Below are 17,988 nucleotides of genomic sequence, written 5' to 3'. Positions count from 1 at the left end.
TCACCAGCGGGGTTTGCTACATCAATAGAACAGAAGGGGCCCTGCGGCTGCGACAACAGGTCTCCGCAAGACTCCCTTCATTTTGTTCTACTCTGCCCCTTTTACTCAATGCCCAGACGCAGATACCTTGTAAATATTTTGAAAAATGCTAATTTGGTCCACGCTAGGGAGGCACTTGTATTCTTACAGAAAGCTGAGGAACCCCAAACACTGTGTAGTATTATGAACTTTATCAAGGTAGCACTTCGTTTAAGGCTTACTAGAGGAGAAGACTGAAATGTTTTTACTTTAACTTTTAAGTGTTAAATATGGCTATATTGTTGTATTTATGTTTTGTTAATTCACTGTACAAAGAACCCTGAAATGTTTAATGACTTTTTAATATGTAAATATGAGTGTGCTCTTATGGTGTTTTTTAATCACCGAATAAAGATTCTTTGACAGAGACTTTTAGGTCTACATACATGTCCACTTACTCACCTGTACAGTCACTCATACTTACAGTCACTCTGTGCATTTATACACCTATATAGAGACTCACACACCGCCAATCATCCATTGAGGTACTGACACATCTAGTCAGTCATGCAAATAATTAATCACAGTCCAATTTACTCACCTATACAGTTAAACACACTCAAGTTCACTTACTCATAAAAACACTAACAAATTCTGTGTCTTCCTGCAGAAAAACAAACAGCACATGACACAGATATCCTTGCACTATGCCGCATACAGCCACTCCCAAAATCACACACTCTCACATATAGATAGTTATATACTCTTACACACATATACACTGCGTTTCACATATGTAGTTACTGACACATGTACAACTGAGATATACATTCAATCACTAACACACCCATACATACACTCACCCAACCATACAGTCCATCACAGATGCACTCTTAAAACCATGCACCCACTGAATCACCCACTCACATCTAGTCACAGAGTCACACACACCCTACCCACACAAACATTCAGGCACCCATACAGATACTCAGACAACCAATCAATAACCCATATAGACACTCATAGCTATTCACAAAACCATGCAGCCACTTATACACCAACACACAGACACATACAGACATTCACACAGTTTAGTCACTAGTCTGCAGTAAGATACATTTAATGACTCACTTATAGACTCAGTTACGCACCTAGAAAATCATCCATTCACACACTTGTACACCCACTTATTTTTCAACAGGCCTTTCCCTAAATATATTAAACATTAAAACTGTTCAGAAACACATACTCAATGGATGATGTCATCAGTGATGTCGTCAGTGATGTCGTCAGTGATGTCACTGACCAGGTCATGAGTGATGTTATATGTGACGTCATCAGCAGTGCATTGCGGGGGCGCGAGTTATAGTTAGCTGAACTAACTATAACGGGGGAATTTCTAGGGTTTTGTACGAGGGAAATGTCCAGCTAACTATAACGCCCCTGAAACCTATGGTTTTTTCAGTGAATTTCTAAGGTTTTTTAAATGCTAATTCCTAAATATAACGTGCCTGAAACCTATGGTTTTTTCAGTGAATTTCAAAGGTTTTTTTAAATGCTAATTCCTATCTATAACTTACCTCTAAAGATATCATGAAAAGCATTCTTTCTTAAAAGTAGGGTGCACATTAGTTTTGTGGAAAAGCATCTTTGTGATTGGTTAAGAAAAAGCAGTTTCAACGTGGAGTACATATCATAGGATTAAATTTGCTCAGCTCAACCACACCTGCTACTTGCATTTGGAAGGCACTGTTGGAACTTAAAACAATCGTCAACTTTTAACCTGCACGTGTTGTTAAATATTCAAGAAAATGTTACAAAAAAATATCGTTAAGTTTTAAAAAATTGATGAACTTTTAACCTGCACGTGTTGTAGAATGTTCTAGAAAGTGTGTTGATAGAATACATTGCACTTCTGACTATGTGTTGTTCAATATTAAAAAAACGGTTCATATGGAAAATTAAAAAGAAACCAATAGAGAAGTTTTGAAACCTAAAAGAATCAAGGAACTATTCTAATTTATTCTTTACATGTATTTATGAGTGCAGCAACGAAATTATAGACACAACAGCACTAGGAAGAGGAAGAAGCAGGGAGTGGGGGGGGAGATGGGCAGAATGGCACACATGCACAATTAAGTACAACACACATATAGACTAACAATGCCAAAATGAAACACACCAACAAGGAGCACAAGTCACACAACCCACCAACATCACACCACTAAACGAGCATAGAAGTGAAAACCACGCTGCATTCATACAGGATGTGTACAAAGGCCAGTCGTTGGTGTTGTGGGATGTCTGCGACCGTGGTCATCATGGATGAGATGCCCAGCATGTGGCACGTGGACGAGTTCACTGTGTGTTATGTTGCCAAACGGCTGCTTCTCCCTCCCACGAGCCCCCACACTTTTGTACGGTGCGCTGTTGTATCTCGTGCACTCGTACGGCACACCATTGAAATGCTTATTTGCGCATGTCCTGCTACATTCCAACTACACCATCACAGTGCCGTTTGGAGGTGGTGCATGCCACTTTACAACATAGACTGCTGCGGCTCTTGTAGCAGGCCACACCAGAACACAGACACACTTACCGCACTTCCTGTACACGGACATGTCCGAGACACCCCGTTCCCCTTGCCGGATAGGCACACCCCTGCACTGACCTGTGAACCCCAGACCAGCATACGCCAGTTGTGCATGCAGGAGGATGCGTGCGTAGCTACACGTCCAGGCTCACTGCCAACGCTGAGGTGACCGCACACTGTGATGTTGCAGGGCTCGTGCCTATCATGCTAAGACAATGACCACAGGGACACACTAAGATGGGGGGCATTGGCGGTCCTAGAGTTGTTGAGATGAGTCTTCTGGCCCTCATGGGTATCCCTGTATCATGCTCATTGACTCTATGGCACCTGTGGGTGTTCTGGTGTGGCTCTTGGCTGTGTTCCCTTTCATAGTGCAGGTAGTTGTCCTGCTTAACACCAGCAGAAAGCAGGTGTAAAATCCCTGGTGCTAACGTGTCTTATCGCCGGAATATGTTTCGCATTGCAATTGGTGTGAAAGTTGTGATGTGATTTTTTTCGTGTGCAGAACAATATACGAACTGAGCAGTGTATCTCGTCAAGATCCAGCACCTGACGCACTATTCTCAATCAATATAAATACAATGAGATTTCTTAAAAGATTTTATGAGTACACTGTAAGTGCAGCCAATACCTCAGTGCAATTCAATACAGGATATTAGTATTTAGAATAAATTGGAAAGGTGCACCTCGTGTCTTTTTGCACGAGAACGGCTAGTCTCCATTTCATTATCAGCACTTTAACGGAAGTAAAGTTGAAGTAAATCTAACACACTATTCAGAAGTTGGTGCAAACTGCAGATATCACCAGTATTCCAGCGATAAGTGCCCCAAAATGTAATACCATGGTGGACTCCATCAAATAACAGTAATAAGAACAAGAAAGTCACACAGCAGTTCAAACTTCATTTTTTATAACCATAAATATGTAAACGATAAACTATTTTCAAACTTTATTTTTTTATTAACATATATATGAACGATAAACTAAAAAACAAATAAACAAAATGTAACAACAATAATACAAAACAACAAGGCGGAACACTCCTGTGGAGACCATGGATGTCGACGACAGACCATTGTTTAAAAAAAACATGGTATTCTCAACAAAATACCACAAGAAACAAATCACAGATATATAAAATGCATACAGCTAATAACATTTTATAAGTTGATCTTACAAAAACTGTAAATGTTGCCGCTTTAAAATATTTACCGAATCTGAGGACCTTTTTTTGCAGAAGGCACCACGCCCACAACCTTTTTCTTCAGTGGTGAGGAAATGTTTTACTTTTCCCAAGGGGCAAACAAAGACCAATGCCACCTTGATCATGCACAAGATTTTCAAAAGAGTTCCGTTACGAGGGGATCCTAACAAAAAATACTCATGCGGCACGGCAAGTATGATGAAACACCTAAGGACCCTTCATCCGAACAATCTTGCACGAGAAGAGTGCAAACAGATGAGAAACACTCCTATTCTGTATCTGTAAAAAAGAATCACAAATAAATGTATATTAATAACTTTCAAAATTATACTATTCCATTACTGTACAAACCCATTTTATATAAATACTGACTAAGAAACTATGTCCCTGAACCACAAGTGTGACGATGGTTAAAACACTACATGCATAGTGCATACTACTTTGAAGCAGTTCTTGCCCTAAAGCCTACCTCACTAAAACTCTACATGCTAACTGACTAAATGATTACAGTACTATAAGGAGACACACTGGGTGAGTGACAGGGTGTTTGCTAGAAGAGTAGGAATACTAACTAGGGAATTGAAGGTGTGAAACAACTGTGTAGGCGATTAGAGGACTGCATCCATACTGCATAGGCATTTAAAGCAGTCCATGTGCTAAGGCCTGGCTCACTGCATGACTACTTGGGTACTGACTGAATGATTAGAGTACAGCAAGGAGTGCGCCTAGGTGAATTTATAAGTGCTAGGCTTTTCGCACGGAGAATGGATTAGTACTTGGTACTGAATGGGTCACTAGAGGACTGCAAAGGGAGTGACAGGGTGTTTCCTGGAAGTGTATGGATACTGACTAGGGAATTGAAGGTGTGAAAGACAATTGTGTAGGTGGTTAGACGACTGCATACATAGTGGATAGGGGTTTGAAGCAGTCCATATACTAAGGCCTGGGTCACTGGATCAGTACTTGGGTACTGACTGATTAGAGTACTGCAAGGAGTGTGCCTGGGTGAATTTATAAGTGGTTGGGTTTTGGCGCAGTGAATGGATTAGTACATGATGCTGAATGGGTCACTAGAGGAGTGCAACGGGAGTGACAGGGTGTTTGCTGGAAGTGAATGGATACGGACTGGGGAATTGAAGGTGTGAAAGACAGGTGTGTAGGTGGTTAGAGGACTGCATGCATAGTGGATAGGGGTTTGAAGAAGCCCATGTGCTAAGACGTGGCTCAGTGAATGAATACTTAGGCAGTGACTGAATCATTAGAGTACTGGAAAGAGAGTGTCTTTGTGAATTTATAAGTGTTTGGGTTTTGGCACAGTGAATGGATTAGTACATGGTGCTGAATGGGTCACTAGAGGACTGCAAAGGGAGTGACAGGGTGTTTCCTGGAAGTGTATGGATACTGACTAGGGAATTGAAGGTGTAAAAGACAAGTATATAGTATGTTAGAACACTGCATGCATACTGCATAGACATTTGAAGCAATCTATTTGGTACTTAGAAACTGACTAAATAATCAGACTACTTCTAGGACTTTGCTTAGGTAAAACTTTTAAATGTTCAGTTCTGCCACAGTGAACAGAGTAGTACATGGTACTACACCTTAGTGTCAAACCCCGACTCATTTTATCAATGCATAAGCAAAGACTACTTTCTAATGCTACTAAAACTTGACAACATGACAGGTTTTAAAACAGTTATCTGTCAGCAAATACACGATGTTACCAAATGCTTCTCTCACAGTGATCCCAAATACACACTAACTCACAGTGTGATTCTAGACAAGCACCACTATCCCTAGGAGTTTACCAAAACTCATTCACTACTGTGAAAGTGGTAAGGGAACTGCACACAATCTTCATATTTCAGGACTGCACTTTTGTGTCGAAGCCTGACTCATTTAATCAAAGCATAAGCCATAACTGTCTTCTAATGCTACTAAAACTTGACAACATGACCAGTTTTAAAACAGTTATCTGTCAGTCAATACACGATGTTATCAAATGCTTCTCTCACAGTGGTTCCCAAATGCACACAGACTCACTGTGTGATTCTAGACAAACAACACTATCCCTTGCACTATGCCAAAACACATTTCTTCATCTAGAAGTAGTACTACATTTTAGTATAGAAACAGAACATAACTCATTTCACAAATTCATAAACAATGACTGGTTTCTAATTCTACCAAAATATAAAAACAACAGTTATCTGTCTGCAAACACATGAAAAACACAAATGCTTATCACAGAATGGTTTCTACATGCACACACATTGTAGAGAAAAAAAGTACTCCGTACACTTTAGCAGGAAAAATACATTAGTCTGATTAAAATCAAAATAGCCTACATACATCCCCTCACAATTAAATAACTAATCTTTCAAGTTCTTTTGTAGATTAAGAAGTATATCAGTCACTTACCATATTTTCTTTTACAGAATCTCTGCACTGTGCACCTCTCAGCAAAAACAAAGAATGGAAAAGTTTCCCTTTCATTTTCCACACATATACATGTAAACATCAAATCATCATCCTTCCTCACAAACTCAAAAGCAAACACACATTTCTATTGGTTAAACATTTCAACCCTTTCTAACTGAAATACATTTCAACCCTTCCCCCCAATCTGCCTACTGCCTGTTACCATAGAAACAGCTCATGGAACACTGCACTGAGCTCACAGGTCACAAGTTCAGCACACAATGTTACTAAACATGACAGGAAGTGTGCTTGACTTTTCAACATATGAGCTTATCATATATAATGTTCCTTACAATCTTTTGTTAACCAATAAGAATCATACCTTTAAAAAACAGAAATATACACCGTACCTTTCAGTGTAGAAAGTAGTCATACAACTAATGATTTCTTGTCTTTTTAAAAAAAACATTGCCGTGGATCCCGCGCCCAACGCGTGATAATCCGTGCACCAACGCTATAAGATGCGCGCATTTTGCTTTTCTTTTTTTAAATTAAAAAAAGGGGGCCCCAGGGGGTCCTTCTGGGACCCCCTAAGCACCTCTAGAGGGTCAGAGTATTTCCACTCTGCCCCCTTCATATGTTTTACACACTTATTCCCCTTGCTTCTTCAGCCTCGCTTCTACCGAGGCAGAAAATGGCCGCCAACAGTTCCTGGTTTCGAATGTAGAGAGACACTCGACAGCCAATTAGCATTCAGCGCGCGATCAGGAGGGTGCGCGCTCAGTTCGGGGAGCGTGCGCTTACGGTGCGTGTAGGGTGCGCGGATCCTCCGCGGCCATAGATATTTATGTACTTTTAACTCTAATTTTCTCAGGAACTACTGAACGGATTCACACCATATATGCAAAAGGCACGAGTCCGAACTGAGGACTACCTCTTTGCCAAATTTGGTGTCATTCCGTTCAGCGGTTCGGGCTGTAGCTGCGACAACAGATCCTATGGGAAATTGCATGGAGAAAACGTGTTTTGGGACCCCCCTTTTTTCTCAGCCCCTGCTTGATGAATCACCACGAAACTTTCAGGGTAGGAGCGGAGCTGGCCAAAAGTGTGGAAAATTTCGCGAGGATTCATCAACCGGCGCCAGACTTATTGGGAATAGAATGTTGCGGATTTCCTATGGAAAATAGGTCCTAACTATAACTACCTCCTGGCGACCGTTTCAACCTGAACGGTCTTTGATCATGTTAAAGTATATTGTTACTAACACAATTCAGAAATAAAATAGGTGCTTCAATTGTTTTTCTTATTCTAATATATTCTGAAAAACTTGCAGTTCATTTAAAGGTTGTGTACTAGAAAAAAAAACTATCCCCAATATCTAGCTAGATTGACACAAATTCTCACAGTGAAGTTAGAGAAAGTAAACAAGCGCCCTTGGAAGACAGGCCTGCCATTTGACCTCAGTCCTTAAATGCACAGCAAATGTGACCATAAACACGATTGAGGCAATGGGAGGGACGAACTGAACCCAACTGGCCCTGGAGAGCCTAAAGCAATAAAGCCAGCAAATAGACAGCCAGAAAATGTAAGTTACAAACCACAAGGCCAATAATAATCAACAGGCGGAATGTATTCCAGGGTCAACTTTCTGAAAGTCCCCAAGATGTCTTTACCAAACCAGTAGGCTGCAATCTAAAAAGTGTGATGGTAAAAAAAAAAAAATTTAATCTTAGACATACAGATTACTTCTTCGTGAATACAGAATGGAGACCTCCAAATTAACAAAGATACGTCTTTGGGATACGTTGCATGTGATGTAATGGCATATTACTGCATTGATGTTTACACATGTCAAATGCAGAAGTCTTGAGCCCGCGTTTAGGGAGGAAAGGGGCAGTTTTAAACAAGCATTTACTATCAAATAGGCCTCGCAATTGTGAGATTTTGAGCTATTGGCATTGTAAATGGCAAAGCCTTTTATAATATTACAAAGCAGTGTCATTTACAATACCAATAGGTCAAACTTTTGCAAAAGCGATACCTATTGTATTGCAGAGCGTGGTGTCCCTGAAGCGGGCGCCATGCAAGTTAGAGAGGCATAGCGCTCTATGAGAAAACGGCCGCCACTGTCTTGTGTGGGCACACTGCACATACAAAAAGCAGCCGCCATTGTCTTCATTAGTGTCAATAAATAAAATTGTGCTCACCAACTTATAATGCAGACAGTGTAACAAGCCAAGTAAAAGGTCAAGTCATTCTGGGAGCCAACAAATGCAGACAAAGCGGTACCAAGGAGGGACTAACAAGCCTAGTTACGAATCAGAAGCCAGCATTTACAAAGGACAATGACACAAGCCAATGACAAATATGGGCGAAGAGTGGGCGGGGCTTCCACTGCATGCTCCAATACAGCATGCCTCGCAGAGTGAGCAGAGCATGCCTACTGCCGCAAAGCAAGACCTAAAAACGAGCCCCTGCGCCTCATTCCTCAATTGACAGTGGACAGGAGGAGTTATTAGGTACGAACAGCCTTACACGAACAGCAGAAGGGTGGAGGCTGGGTGGGGAAGGCATCAAATTGTAAAGGACAGGTTGGGAAGCCAATAAAGACATAAGGACTCGCTAATACAATGACTACATACCTACTGGATATAATACTTTGTCTGTACACAGTGTGTGACTACAGGGGATGTTATCCCGGTCTCACCGGAGGGTCTGTGTTACCCATTGTTCGTGCAAGTGTAACCTGTTGTCGGCCTGTCCTGTTGATTGTGTGCATACACAGTTTGCAGTGCTTTGCACGTTTTCAATGGGCACCTTTTGTTTAAATATAGAACGATACGGTGGAAAATGTTTATTATATAAAAACATAATTAATGCAATCATGAAACAATAAGAGTAATGTCAAGAGGGTTTCTTTACTCGTTTGTGTTTCCTTTACTAGGAATTTAAAGCATCTCAAAATTAACCAGGTACATAGAAGTGTGTGTTGGTAGGAGTGGCTGAATGAAAGACATTGTTCACATTTTACGTGGGGGGTGGTAGTCTTCAAAAGCAGTTGGAATAAGACTTAAGGATCAGTTCCTAAAGGAGGAACACTGAACCGTAGAGCTTAAACAATGGCTGAAACATGTCAGCAAATGGTACCCTGGATAAGATTCAAAACAAGAAAAGATGTTTTATAACTCAATTTTTCCAACATTAAAATTACTTAATGGTATTCTGTAAGATCATTTTAAACAATCATAAAAAGACAGGATATTAAAATATTAAAAATGTATAAAAAAGATAATTCACCTCAACAATTTTTCCCAATTAGCATTAAACAATAAAAATCAACAGTGATCATAGTTCTTCATAAAATAGTCAATAAATATGGATCCATTATTAAAACTTGTGATTGTACATAGTCCATACTAAAATTAGTTATTAAAATACAGCATGGCGTTCAACAATTATCATATCACATAGGCTGAAACCAGGATACCACCATTTATACATAGATCTTATTTTAGCAGAAAATCAAAAGGATTTTTATGGTTTAAATCTTTTATTGACATTTCAAAACACACATAGAAACACCAACAAATGGAATTATAAGCACCCTGTGGATTTAAAATGAGTGACAGGGCCCTTTACCACGAAGATATGGGGTCAATACTGGGCCTCTGCCCTTACTGAGAAGACCATACAGGGTTCCAACAAGGGTGCCGTCAAACAGAAAATACAACCCCCCCCCCCCCCCCTTCCCCCCAACCCCTACTCACTCCCTTCCCTTGTTCCACGTCTCTCAGCCCCGCCCACCAGCTGCCTCTACAGGTCTTCATCCCTACTCCTCTCTCTGCTCATCGGATAAGCGTAGCAGGCGCAAATAGCGAGGGCAGGTAACCTCTTGAAATTCGGAGGACAACAGCGCCAGAAAGGGTTTCCACAACTCCCCATATTTGGTGCCCTCCCCGGCCAGCGTAAGTTTCTCCATGCCAAGGACATGCCACAACCGCGTGAAGGTCGGAGTGGTGGGAGTGCGCCAGTGAATAAGTATGTTCTGTATCGCTGATCCCAGTGCAATGGCCATCTGTCGGCCCCTGCGCGATTTAAGCGGGTAGGTCAAAGGATTTGGGAGGGTTAACAGTGTGTACGCCGGGAAGCGCAGTATCGCTGTGTTAAAATGCTTGTCCACCTCATCTAGCACCTGGGTCCAATATGGCTGGACGTGCTCACATTCCCAGAGTAAATGAATCAGGGTGCCTATCTGATCACAACCCCTCCAACATATTGCGTCCCTTGTCCGGTCCATAGCGTGTAGTGTTCCGGGGTGTAGTACCAATATGTCACTACCTTTGTGAGGCGGTCTGTAAGCCCCATGTGGTAAGCTGAATGTCGGGCCCTATAATAAATACCCTCCCACTCCTTGTGAGTCAAAGTTCTACCCAACTCCCTCTCCCAACGCGTCCTACCAGAGTTATAAGTGTGTGTGAATCGAACCTGTAACATCCTGTAAAGATCGGAGATTAGCGGTTTGTCCGATGTGCGCGTTAAAAGCCATCGCTCATACTGGGAAAGTCGATCTGCAAATGGACGGACCCGTTCGTCAAGCGCCCAGTGACGAACCTGTAGGTACCGGAACCTTTCCGCTTCAGGCAGCCCATATTCCGGCTTGAATTGCTGGAACGGAAGCACTCCGTCCGCATCGTACATATGATATAAATCGGCATCCGGCCGGTTTCCACCCGCCGAAGGCCACCGAATCCATCCCTGGGGCGAACTCCGGATTATCGAACAGAGGAGTAAGCGGGGAGGGAAAGGTGGTGAATTCATGGGGAACATCGGTGCGGTCCCATACTTCCAGAGGGACAAGGGTGATATAGGAAGCGTAGAGATTAGGGGGGCCTATGCTGTTTGCGTAGGAAGGGAATTTCCTGCAGATGCCGTGCTGCTACCGCTTGATCTTGAAACAGCCAATGTTTCTCCGACTCCCAACGGCTCCACTCCACCAAGTGACATAACTGGGTAGCCTGGAAATAGAGCTGGAGGACGGGAATCCCGAGTCCACCGCTTTCGGGTGGGAGAGTGGACAGCGACCGCTTTATGCGCGGCTTCCGACCACTCCAAATAAACTGGGCAAGCTCCGATTGTGTCTGCTGTATCCAACCGATAGGCGGATGCAAGGGGATAGTGCGGAAGAGGTATAGGATCTACGGCAGTATGGTCATCTTGACCGCCGCAATTTTGCCCAGCCAAGAGAGGGGATAATACTTCCACTGACCGAGTTCCCTGCGGATCTTCCGGCGCAAGGCTGCGTAATTGAGAGTAACCACCTGTGGAAGTGTGGAGGCCAACTGAATCCCCAAATATGGAACCATATCTCCCGCCCACTGGACGGGGAGTGAGCTCTGCAAGTACTCCCGGGTGGGATGAGACAAGGAGAGACTAAGAGCTAACGACTTGTCAGCATTCACCTTGAACCCCGCGACCTGCGCGAAGGTGTCTAAATCCGCCAGGCAAGCCGGCAGTGCCTCGCGTGGGTTGGATAAGGATAACGCATCATCCGCGTAGAGGCTGATGGTATGAACATAAACACCCCCCCCCCCCCCCCCCCCAAACTTGATCCCAGAAACCGCCGGGTTTTGCCTAACCCTCTGGGTGAGAGGTTCCATATAGGCGGCAAAAAGCAGAGGCGACAACGGACACCCCCTGCCCCGCTCTATAGGGAAGCTAGAGGACGTGTGGCCATTCACCCAAACCGAGGCCGACGGGAACTTGTAGCAGTTCAAAACGGGAGTGCGAAACTTCTCTCCCAGTCCCATCCGTATCAACACCTGCTCCAAGTAGGGCCAGTGTACGCAATCGAACGCCTTTTCGGCATCGATCGTGAGCAGCATATATTCTCCCGTCGTACGGGAGGCCTTCTCGACCAGATGTAGAACACGTTTCGTGTTGTCAGGTGCTTGACGCTCCGGGATGAGCACCTGACATCCCAAAGCGTTAAGAGAAAATTTACCTTTTGGTCAGTTTCTGCGAATCAGAAGGAACTGCAGTTCTGTAGCTGATTATCAGAAAGAGTCCTTAACGCTTATGCATGACTTAATCAAGCGCGACTACCCCTCACAGGTTGTATCTCGCGCTCGCAAACGAGCGAGAAATAATAACAGAGAGAGTCTGTTAGAAGTTAACATTAAAGAACCTGATCAATCCTTAACCTGTGTCACCACCTTCACCCCTAATTCGAACAGGATTAAGGCTATCATTAAAAAACACTGGGGTATTCTCAACACTGGAGATCTAGATCTGGAAGTCCCCAGATTTGCGTTTAAACGCACGAGCAACCTTAAGGACCTTTTAATACATACTAGGCCTAAGAAACCAGCAACTGGGTCTCAGAGACTACTATGGAACCTACCCCCAGTGAAGGGTCATTACCCCTGTGGGATGTGCTCGATGTGTCCTCAGACACAAATCAGTAAAGAACTGGCACTCCCTAATGACGTGACATGGCAGATCAATAAACATACGAATTGCAACCCAACAAATTGCGTTTATTTGATGACGTGCCCATGTGGCTTACCATACATAGGTATGACCACACGCGCAGTTAAGACGCGTATGCTGGAACACAAGAGTAATTTCAGATGCGCTAAGACGAATACTAAAATGACGACCCACTACAACTTGGTACGTCATGCACCCACTTCTTTCAAATGGGTGGTTCTGGAATCTCACCCCCACATGTCAAAAAATGCCCTCTTCAGACTTGAACAGCGTTGGGTCCTGAGATTGACAGCTGATACAACTGGCCTGAATGAGGACATTCCGTGGAGTAGTCTAACTTGACTTAGACTCACTTCTTCTTGGAAATGTGGTTTTATCTTGTATATGTAACCTTACTTATATCCTTACTCGATGAGTCTTCTCTCTGCACAGGAATGCATTTTTTTAGGCCATGAATATAATTTTCAACAACCATTGCTGAACATGCCCTTGATTTCGGTTGTTCTTGACTTTCCAAGTCGGTCAGTGGTTACATAATAATTATTGATTTTAGAATTTTTTTTTTAATATTTAGGACTCACTAACCTCTTCCCGAATATTAGGGTTGCCAGGACTGTGTGCAGATTGCACTCCGCGCTCCTTTAGGTTATGTTGCGCGGGATATTTACTGAACACTACAGCGTTCAGGTAGATATCATTTATTCTCACGATCGGGTGCATTGCTTGGTTGTTGTGAGCACGCGTCATCCCTTTGCTCACATCAACACCATTACATGAGTAAACACCCTTTGACAATCGTTGAGGGGACCATCGTTTTTGTCAATGGGGCCCCCGCCCTCTCGTGTCTCTCTCACGGGAGAGGGGGAGTCTTCCTTGTATCAATATCCTTTTTTTATCACTTCCGGCATCTCGGACTTTTGATACAGGAAGAACGGGTGGAGGTCTAGTTTTTAGGACGTAGCCACGCCCCCTTCACTGGTTACCGCCCGAGACGTAGTGACGTAACACGTTGCACCGCTCGCTTAATTGGGAGCCTCCCCATGGGAACTTCACCAGACTCGAGCAGCTGGCGGGGTCATAGGTTTACGGTAACGTGAGTCCAACGCAACCGTGAGTACATATTATTCGTTTCTCTCGTCAATTTCGACATGCCCGAGAGAGTTGGCATGCGGCTCATCGAGCCTATTGTTCACCACGCTTCAGAGGCGATAATGTTCGTAGACAGCATGTACAATCTTTGCTCACGGCGGTCTCCCCAGCGCTCTCGTGCCACGCGCTGGGATGAGTCCTTCCTTATTTTTCTATCAACAACTGCGTGTGCAAGTCCTTTGATTCACTGACTGCCACAACCCCTGCACGCCTCCTGGCAACACGCTTAGACCAGTGCTGCCACGTTTCGAGTCCCATACATTGGGGATGCGATATTAGGAGCACTGACAGGGATTGTACCAGCGCTATCAGTACTGAGCGGGCACTGTTCCAACATTTTCAAAGTATATGTCATAACTGTAGTAAGCATCTTCCTGAGTGCTCCGGGTAGTGTGTTTTACATGTATTTTTATCTACAACAAGCAACTATATACGCTGATGTTCCCCATGAGAATAATTACCATATGGGTTGTCCATCTTATTTAGAGTGCATTAACACGAATTTTCCTGACGCACTTGTTGTCTTTTACTTTTCTTCCTCCTCTTTAGGACACTAACAATTAGTGTGTTCCTACCCTGACCACATTATCTCCACAGCCTAATGGGGTGAGTTTTGTATATAACCAAGAGTACCATGCCTTCCAAGAAATATAGATTTAGTCCTCCCATAAGATTCTGCTGTTTGCCTCGATAAAGTCCTTTTAATACATGCTCACATTCGATGCATGCCACGGTTTCTGGTTTGACATAATACGTAAACTTTAATTGAATCAGATGCCTCGAACAGATGTACAATAACAATGTTTTTTTATTAATTGTGTGTTTTTCTTCACAGGTTGTGTGTTCTTGATTTACACGGCACCACACGTTTTTAGGGTGCTGTACGTGTGGCTACCATTGACGCCTCTTAGAGGTTGTGGCCACCACCAAAAAGGTGCAGGTAGCCGTATCCATTGGTCCTGAAGAATTGCCATTTAATTAATATCCAGGCAAGAAACATGTTGACCTTTTTTTATTGTTGTAGCACATATCACTCATACACCTAATGGTGAGAGATGTGCAGATTGCTTTTAATCAGGGTGGTGACCATACTTTATTAAATTAGTTTGAAGTGGATCACCTACCCTGTTTTAGTACACTTACCTTTCACTCCACTTGCACCTACACTAGTTATATCAACTAACTGTTTCCCCACACACCTCACTCACCGGCGTTTGGAAATAAAGATCTCCGATAAGAAGGCCCCCTCGGGGTGCCTGATCGGGCATTGCACCGCCGGCCCGATAAGGAGCAAAGACCCGGTGATGAAGCAAGACACCCGCTTGTTGGGTGTGTGAGGGTCTTCATTTCCAGTAGGAGTACCTTTTACTCCGCTTAACTAGACCGTGTTCACACCATCACCCTGGGACCTAGTGATTCTAACACACACTACATTATTATTAGGAACTGCATACCCTTTTGTTAAAGCTCCGGGATGAACCCCGCTTAGTCCGGGTCGATAAGACCAGGCATATAAGGTGCTAGCCGACTGGCTAATATCCGTGTATATATCTTAAGATAGACGTTCAACAACGAAATGGGACGGTATGCCCCACATCGGGTCTTATCTTTCCCTGACTTGGGGAGAACTGCTATAAAAGCCCCTAAAAGGTCTGGGGGAATCGCTCCCGTGGCCAAGAAGGAATTGAATAGTTGGGTGAGGAGAGGCACTAACAGATTGCAAAACTTCTTCTAAAAAATGGCTGAAAAGCTATCCGGCCGGGGGCTTTCGCCAGTTTCAACCGGGAGATGGCGGCGATTACCTCCTCCGTACGAATGTTTCCGTCTAGCTGGTCCGCATGGGGCTTAGTCAAAGCGGAGAGCGTGACAAAATCAAAAAAGGCGGCTCCATGATCAGCATCCAACTGAGAGCTAGCGTAGAGGTTAGCGTAAAAGTCACGGAACGCCTCGGCTATGTTCCTATCTTCCGAAACTCACGTGCCATCCTCTTTAGAGATCTCACGTACCCCCTGACGTTGTCAGACCTCCCGGAGCTTGTGGGCGAGAAGGCGCCCGCACCTGTCCCCCCGGTGTAGTAGGCATGCCGCAATCTCAGGGCAGTGAACTCCGCTCTATCTTGATTGAGAGCCGCAAGTTGGTGCCGTACTGCTTTGAGCTGGCGCCACACTCTGGGGGCTCCTGTCCTCTGATGTATTCGCTCCAATTCCCTAGTTTTTTGGGTGAGGTCATCCCGCTTACATCTGGGTTCTAAATTGTCAGCGGCCGAAATAGCGATAAACTCTCTCCTGAGGACTGCCTTCAGTGCCGCCCACTGTGTCGCTAATGTTGTGTCAGTGTTGGCATTATGAGAAAGAAAGTCAGTGATGGATCATCGGATCTACACTATTACATCTTCACGGTGCAGAAGAGTGTCCCTAAGGCGCCACACTCTGTCGGGCCGCACTACCCGTGGTAGGGTCAGAGTAGTAAGCACCGGAGCGTGGTCGAAAAGGGAAGCCACCCCTATCTCAGCCCCTGATGCCATCGCTCTGACCGAAGAAAAGGCCAGTCTGGCTTATGTCTTGTGTGCATGAGAATAATAAGAGAATTCCCGACTATGTGGATGGAAGCTACGCCATAAGTCACACAACCCCAAATCATGTAAACGGTAGAGCCCCGCCGCTGAGAGCGCACCACTCTGGTGTGTGCGTTGGCAAGATCTGTCCTGTATGTTGTCAAAAACAAGATTTAAATCCCCACCCAGGATAATATTGCGGTCATTTGTGGCTGTGACTTCCGTGATAGCGGAATGCAAGAATTGTTCCTGACCCTCGTTAGGGGCGTAAAGAGAGCCAATGGTGAAGGTCAAGGCACCCAGGGCAAATCTATACGCTAATAACCGGCCCCTAATTTCCGCCTCTTTCTGCAGGACATCCCTCTTAAACCACTGGGCCACTAGGATCGCTACCCCCGCAGACTTGGTAGGGCCAGAAGAGAAGAGCTGTGTCGGAAACTTTCGGGATCGGAGCCGGTGACAATCTTGAGCCAGGAGGTGGGTTTCTTGGAGGAGACATAGGTCAGCTTTGTGTGTTCTCTAAGCAAGACAGTATGGCTCTGCGCTTCACAGGGTTATTGAGGCCCCGAACATGGAGTTAATACTTTAAGCGTGTACGTGGGCATTCACGTTATCCAGGAGACCCAGGAAGTGCAAGGATAGCAGCGCATCACGTGAAGAAGGGACGAACAGTGAGCAATCGGTGTGCGCTCCCAGCACCATTGAAGCCACAGTGACCCCATAAAATGATGGACATGGAACCCCAAAACCACCCCTAACAAAATCCCCAAAACCATAACCAAAACCTCAACATCTGAGCAATGAAAATGAAGACCAAGTGTCCTCCACCTTCCGGTGAATGGCAATTCAGCATCGTGGGGTCGATTGCCACAGTAGAAAAGCCGCCTTCCTGCCGACGGCCAGCATAGGAACCAAGGAACCAAAAAGTCTGTGAGCTCTGCCTAAATCAGCCGGATGGGGATTTGGTCAGTCCCGCGGAGACCGTCTCTAGAGCTGCTTGCTGAGGCTCTCCGCCACCGGAGGTTTCCTGGTGCGCCGATGGCGTCCCTGTTGGCGCCACCTGGGCCTGGAATCATTTGCTTCCGCCGGGGAACTTTCATCTCTGCTGTCCTCCGCCAGGAGCTCCACCCCCAACAGTTTGGCCGCCTCCGACAAAGAGCGCAGTTGGTAGAGCGTGTTATCTATGCGGAACACCAGGCGGAAGGGCTGGCCCCAGCTGTACGGAATGTTGCGCTGTTGAATATGCGCCGTGATAGGCTTGAAGGTTCTACGTTTGGGGAGCGTGAGCGCAGATAGGTCCTGATAGAGGACCGGCGCATGGTCGCGGAACACCACAGGATGTTTTTGACGGGCTCTGCGAAGTATGTCCTCCTTGGTGTGGTAGTCTTGTATGCACACTAAAATGTCAGACGGTGAGGCGGACGAAGGGCCTCGGGGGTCCCACTCTATGCACCCGGTCGATCCGCAACTCCGTCTCAGGTGGTCTATTTAAGATACGATTAAAGAGTTCTCTCGTGAAGCGAAAGATCTTCGAGTCCTCAGCCATCTTTACTAAGCGG

General features: G+C 44.7%; 1 protein-coding gene across 6 annotated transcripts in view; it reads right to left on the bottom strand.

Moving 5' to 3' along the window:
• CHD9 (chromodomain helicase DNA binding protein 9) overlaps positions 1-17,988 on the bottom strand; it is a 1,905,864-nt gene that overhangs the window by 1,830,102 nt on the left and 57,774 nt on the right. The gene's annotated exons all lie outside the window — the stretch shown is intronic.

Source organism: Triturus cristatus, chromosome 12 (genome assembly GCF_964204655.1).
Source record: "Triturus cristatus chromosome 12, aTriCri1.1, whole genome shotgun sequence".
Lineage (NCBI taxonomy): Eukaryota > Metazoa > Chordata > Amphibia > Caudata > Salamandridae > Triturus > Triturus cristatus.
Note: the sequence above shows the minus strand (reverse complement) of the source record. Positions and strands in the feature narration are given on the sequence as shown.